Raw genomic sequence first — 6899 nt, forward strand, 5'->3', positions numbered from 1 at the left:
ATCATTCTCAAAACATTTCCTCTCCACTTAAGCCCCCGGCATTAGGTCCTCATTTTTCCCCTCCCTCCCCGCTCCCCCCTCCCTCAGGAGCCCTTGATAATTTCTAAATCATTATTTTGTCATAGGAATTAATATTTCATACTCTTGTTTGAACCCTTGAGAAACAGTTGAACCATTCAATGGTAAATGTAAAAACACTTCTGCAAACTCGATCATGCTTCAGTTGGTTGATGGGAATTTCAATGAATCCCATCATGCTCATAGCCCACAATAGACTAACAAGCAACTTCCAGAAACACCAAGCTGCCCGCAGGAAAGCATGTGGAACAGGGCAAGCATTGCTCTTAATGTGAGCTAGATTTTTGCCCGGTGTCCTTGTTGGCCTCCTCTCTTGATGTTCTGCTGAAAGAAGTGTATCGATAACTTCAACTGTTATTATAGTGTAATCAATTTCTGCCTTCAGTTGATCAGTATTTGCTTTCTAAGTACGTATTGTGCTGTTGAAGGCATATGCATATTGTCGCTCAATTTTCTTGATAAATTGGCCTTTTTATCACTGTGTAATATGTGTGTATCTCTCCTAACAGATTTTGAATTAAAGCCTACTTTGTCTGACACTGAGACTTGTCTTAGAACTGTCTTTTGGTGATGACACATGAGTATTTGATCCATCCTGTCCCATCAACCTATTTGCTTGGGTCTATGGAATGTCTCAGGGGAATTGTTTATAGTCAGATGATGGATTCAAGCCCATTCAAATACTGTTTCCATTGGAGCATTTACTGCATTTACATCCATTGTAATTAATAAAGAGGGACTTATCCGTTAAAAATAAGTACCTATGTACGCGAGCATAAGCTGATCCGAAATGGGCTTTTACTCAAGTATATACAGTAACCAGGGCTCAAACTATCCTTCCCCTTTGCAACACAAACACTGCTTGCTTTGTGTTTTAATGGCTTATTCCTCTTGTGTATGTGTTGTGTTAGGCTGGACCCACTAGAGAACAAAGCCAGTGGCGTATGTATGTATGCACGTAGAAAGAAACGGCTCACCCAGTTGAAGAAGTGGGTCCATCCAGACTTGTTTGAGTCTGTGGGTCCGGAGGAAAAGGAAGGCCTCCTCTGACTCCTGCAGCTTCAGACCGCGTGGAGAGGAAGCAGGAAGATGAAGCAGTGAGACCACAGGTTGCTTGCTGGATTCTGAGTTGAATGAATGTGAGATCCGCCGAATGAATCCAAAGTCACACGTTTCTAATGGCTTCTGGGATCAGCTGGCGATCTACTAAGGTCAGTTAAACCAAGGCAGGATTTCCAATCCAGCAGGTGAATTCACGTAGCTTCCACGCGTTGTCCGTTTACACTAAGACTAGCTCATACTGAAGAAAAGCTCCCTCAGTTGTATCAAGGATGTGACCCGAGTAAGAAGGTCTATTCTGACCACCTACCACTTGTCTGAATGTGGCGGACCTTGGTGACTTGCATGCTCCTGGGCTGTTGAAAGCTGTGTCATGGCATATCAAATCCCAGCAGGGCCCTACCAGGGAGCAGGTTTCAGCAGAGATTCCAGACTACATATTATAAAGGAGGAATGGACCGTCCACTTTTGAGGAATTCGCCACAGACAACTTTATCAGTAGCAGTGGTCCATTGTCCGATACCGTATACTTCATGAACAGCAGCAGAAGATAGTGACAGGTGAGAAGCCCCTCAGGGTGGAAGAGTCAAAGCATCCTGGAGCAAGAGCTGCCTTCTCCAAGTAGAGTAACTCCAAGTGCCGTGGATGAGGAAAGCCTTTTTTTTTTTTTTTTTTAACATTTTATTAGGGGCTCATACAACTGTTATCCCAATCCATACACACATCAATTGTGTAAAGCGCATTTGTACATCGTTTCTCAAAACAATTTCTCTCCACCCAAACCCCCGACATTAGGTCCTCATTTTTCCCCTCCCTCCCCGCTCCCCCCTCCCGCATGAGCCCTTGATAGTTTATAAATGGGTACTTAGTCATATCTTGCCCTGTCCGACGTCTCCCTTCACCCACTTATCGGTTGTCTGTCCCCCAGGGAGGAGGTCACACACAGTCCCATGTAATCGGTTCCCTAAGGAAAACCTTCTATGCTGGCCTGTGCATGGGGCACACTCAATATGAGAAGAAGCAGCTGCAAGCATTAATAATTGGAAGTTGGAATGTACAAAGCCTAAACCTCAGAATGTTGGTAGTCCTCAAACCAAATGAAAAACATAAAGATGAGTATTATTTGATGTGCATGAGTGATGTACTTTCAGCATGTCCCAGTCGTCTGTCTCGTCGTCTGCCACGTGTGCTCCTCCAGTGTACTTGGCAGTCTCTGCAGGCCCTGCTCTAGAGCCTTTACATTTGTTCCAACCTTCTTGATCCTGAAGCCTTTGGGGGTTACATTTAGGTCTGTAATCCATCCCGAGTTTGGTTTTGTGCGTGGGGAAAGATGGGTGTTTCATTCTGCTGCGTATGGAAATCCCGTTTGCCTAACACCGTTTTTCGCAGAGGCAGTCTGTCCCATTGGATAGTTCGAGGTCCTTTGTAAACGCTTAGATGGCTGTGGGCTGATGCATTTACGTCTGAGTTTCCTGCTGTCGTCGTTCAGTCTGTGTATCTTTCATTGTGTCAGTAGTACCAGGCTTTTTTGACTGTTGTGGCTGTGTTTTTAGGTCAGGCTTCCTACTTGGTTCTTTTTCTTTCTTTTTTTTTAATTGGGGGCTCTCATCACAATCCATTCTGCCAAACACATCTGTTCATATGTTGTCATCATCCTTTTCAAAACATTTTCTTTCTCCTTCAGCCCTTGGCATCAGCTCCTCATTTCCCCCCCACCCTCCTCCTCCCATGTCCCCCTGATAATCTATAAATCCTTTTTTTTTTTTTTTAAATGTCCTAACACCACTGACTGCTGTCTCATTTCATCCACCTTATCCTGGGTCTTTTACCTGCCCATTTGAAATAGATCATTAGTTTTCTCATTTCTTTAAAGAGTTTATTTGGGATTTGAATTGGTATTGTATTGTATCTATAGATTGTTTTAGTTAGTATTGTCATTTTCATGATATTAAGTCTGCCGATGCATGAGCATGGGATATTCTTCCATTTGTGTAGGGCCTTTTTAGTTTCTTGTAGTAATGTTCTGTAGTTTTCTCTATAAATCCTTTTGTGTCTTTAGTTAAGTTTATTCCTAAGTATTTTCATTTTTTGGTGTGGTTATTGTAAATGGTGTGGGAAAGTAACACTGAGGGAAATATGATGAGGACTGTATTCCCTAACTTATAATAGGCAGACTGAATCAGAAGGGACATCATAGTAAAAGCATCTGCTCCCCTATAGTGTAGAAATGAGACAGCAGTCGGTGGTGTTAAGACATAAATAAAAAAAGGATTTATAGATTTTCCTCCTGTCCCACCATCATGCTCAGTCCCCACCAGGATTTCAGCACTTCCTCTTTGTTACATTCCCCTTGATCGTGCCCTACCAGGTCTCCCACACCCACCTCCCCACCAATTTGGATCGCTTGTTGTTCCCTTGTCCCTGGGTTTGTTAACACCTCTTCCCTTCCCCCCACCTCCCCCTATCCTATGTCCCCCCGGAACCGTCAGTCCCGTTGTTTTCTCCTCCAGATTGTTCATCCAGCCTGTCCTATCCAGACAGACCTACCTTTAGTCTTTTTAACAAAAATTTTTTTCTCCTTACTGAAAACTTCTAACAAAATTAGGGCAGATAAACCCATTTTCACCTCTACAGAAAAAAAGCTGATCCTAAGAAGTCCCAGGAAGATGGAAATTGCATGTGGGATCCTGGTCCACTAATCACCTGTAGGAGGGGCTGTGCATTTCTTTTTGCAGAAGAAAGCTGATCGACTCCCCGTAGAAGGGTGCAACCACAGGTGGAGAAAGATGAGGGACAAGGAAGAAATGAACAAACCACCCCAATCTTAACCGTGTTTCTGTTTTCAGGTTGCTAACAGTCCAAAGGGAAGGGCTATTTGTTTATGTTCCCTAACTTGTGACAAAGGGAATCTGGAAGGCTGGGATTCCACGGTAGGAAAGCCTCCACTTTGGTTAAGTTAAAGTCCAAGTACATGATCCTGCTTTAAATATCATTCCCACAGATTCTCCCCTTACAGCTATGCTGCCTTAAAGCGAGCACATGGTTGGTTATATCTCCCTACAGAAGCAGACATTATATTTTTGCGCACTCTTCCTGCCGTGACACTCAACCCCCCTCCTACCTTCCCCCAATGCAGGTATTGGGTTTCCTCACCTGTGAGCTCAGGGACCTTAACGGATATACCACCCACCTTGTGACGCATGTAACTACTGAATATGCATGTCTTATGACGACCTATAAATGTGCCAGGAGAGTAAAGGTTCTCTCTCAGGAGCTGATGTGAGCATGCTACCATGAAATGAGTCTGACACCTGTATTTTACTCTCCTACTATCTTCTATGACTTTACTATAGTCTTCATATTTGATCACCATACATTTACGCCTTCCGGCCCTTCGGCTGTGGGAAACCGGTTTCCTCTGACAAAAATAGTATTGATTTTTCAATGCCTTTTTCATCGTTTTCTTAACTGGCATACAGCAATCTGATTTCTGGTTAACTTTGTATCCTGCTACCTTACTGAATTCCTCGATTGTTTCCAGCCCGCTTTTTGTGGACACTTTTGGGTTTTCTATATATAGGATCATATTATCTGCAAATAGTGAGAGTTTCACTTCTTCTTTATCTGTTTTTTATCCCCTTGATTTTTCATTTGTTGTTGTCTGGTGGCTCTAGCTGACTTCCAGCAGGATGTTGAATGAGCGTGGTGATGGAGGGAGGACATCCTTGCCTGGTTTCTAACTTTTCCCCATTGAGCACGATGTTGGGTGTTGGTTTCCCATTTATGGCTTTTCTTATGTCGAGGAATTCTCTTCCTATCACTCTTTTATTGAGTGTTTTGAATTGAAATATGTTGAATATTGTCAACTGCCTTTTCTGCATCTAGATAAGATCATGTGGCTTTTATTTCTTGCCTTGTGTGATGGATTACATTGATAGTTTCTTTCTAATATCGAACCATCCCTGTATACCTGGAATGAACCTCACTTTGTCATGATGCACTATTTTTTGATATGCTGCTGTGTTCCATTGGCTAGGATTTTGAGGGTTTTAGCATCTGTATCATGAAGAATATTGGTCTATAATTTTCAGTCCTTGTGGGGTCTTTGCCTGGTTTGGGTATCCGTGTTATACTGGCTTCAAGGAATGAGTTTGGGACTTTGTTGTCTTTTTCTATGTTCTGGAAGAGTTTGCATAGTATTGGTGTCAGATATCCTTTGAATATTTGATAGATTTCCTCTATAAAACCTGGTCCTGAGGTTTTCTTGGTTGGTAGTTTCTTAATGATCTGCTCTATTTCTTCTGTTACAGGTCTGCCTGCATTAATTTGAGTGGGTGATGTTGTGATAGGTAGGTTTATTGTGCCAACCTGGCCAATAGGAACATGTAAGATTAGTAAGGTCAAAGTTTGGAGGGCAAAGAGATAAATGGCTCTGCAAACCCCACCTTTCTCTTGCTCTCTGGTGATCAGACCAGTGTGTGGCTGCTTTAGCTAGTTCTCTGCCTCAGTTTATGAGCTACACTACCTGTGGGACTGCCAACCTGTGGAACGTGTTGCTAGAGCTTGAGGTTCCTTCTTATACAGCACTTGAGTTTGGGACTGTTGGATCCTATCGTCTTGCTGTTGGTGACCTACCCTGCCGTTTGCTGCCTGTGGTCAGACTGTGCATTATCTTACAGAAGACTCAGCTGTCTGCTTCTTTGACCTTGGACCCAGCAGCCCTCGTGAGTTGAAGTACTTCCAGTATAGTAGCTGTTCCACGTAAGTAAGCTTAACTGAGCCCTCTGCACTGCTGTGAGGACTAATTAGCTGTTGTGTTCTTTTGTGCTGCATCTGTCTATTTAATCATAAGTGTCCTGGTTTTGTTTCCCTAGAGAACCCTAACACAGATGTGCTTCTAGGTATCTGTCCGTTTCTTCTAGTTTGTAGAATTTTAAGTTTTTCATAGTAGTGTATTTTTATTGCATTCAGATCTGTTGCAATGTCACCATTTTCACCTCTCATTCTGGGTATTGTCACCTTTTGTTCCTTTGTTAAGTTTGCCAGGGTCTTACCTATTTTGTTAATCTTTTCAAAGAACCATTGATTTTTTTACCCCCATTTTTTTTTCACATTTCTGCTATGATCCTTCTCTTTCCTTCCTTTATTGAGGGGATTGTGTTGTCCTTGTTCCAGCGTTTGGAGGTGTTGTGTGAGGGTGTTGATTTTAGATCTTTTTTCATGTGTGTTTATAGCTATAAATTGGTCTTTGATAACTGCTTTCACTATGCCCCAGAGCTTTTGATATGGTGTTTGATGCCATTCTCATTTGTCTCAATGAATTTTTAACTGTATTCCTGTATTTGCTTTATTACCCAGTCATTTTTGAGCATTATGTTGTTCAGTGTCCATGTGTTTGTCTTCGTTTCTGCTCGTTTTATTAATTTCTAGTTTTATAGCATTGTGGTCCAAGAAGATGGTAGGATTTAATTTTTTTGGTTTGTTGAAGCATGATTTGTGGCCTATTATGTGGTCTGTTCTTGAGAATGTTCCATGTGTGTTGGAGAATGTATACTGTGTTTTTGTTGGATTGCATGTAGTGGGCCAAAGACCCTTCAGGTCTCCATTCTTTGCCTCCACATGATTAACTGACCTGCTTGTACATCCAACTGGCCAAAGGTGTGTTCTCGATGTATGTGCCACAGTGACCCAGGAGAAGAAACATGTTTTAAGTGACGGAGGCTGCTTATGTTGAACCCATGCCTACGAAAGTGATGATGACC

The 6899-nt window shown here is 42.5% G+C and overlaps 1 long non-coding RNA gene across 1 annotated transcript in view; it reads left to right on the forward strand.

The window, feature by feature from the left end:
- Positions 1-1279, forward strand: part of LOC123521961 — a 3731-nt gene extending 2452 nt beyond the window's left edge. The window contains exon 3 of the long non-coding RNA XR_006680292.1: positions 990-1279. This is a non-coding gene — a long non-coding RNA (uncharacterized LOC123521961). The remainder of the gene's footprint in view (positions 1-989) is intronic.
- The last annotated feature ends 5620 nt before the right edge of the window (positions 1280-6899 follow it).

The sequence above is a fragment of the Echinops telfairi genome, unplaced genomic scaffold (assembly GCF_000313985.2).
Source record: "Echinops telfairi isolate 266 unplaced genomic scaffold, ASM31398v2 ScPeMD7_655;HRSCAF=1070, whole genome shotgun sequence".
Classification (NCBI taxonomy): Eukaryota; Metazoa; Chordata; class Mammalia; order Afrosoricida; family Tenrecidae; genus Echinops; species Echinops telfairi.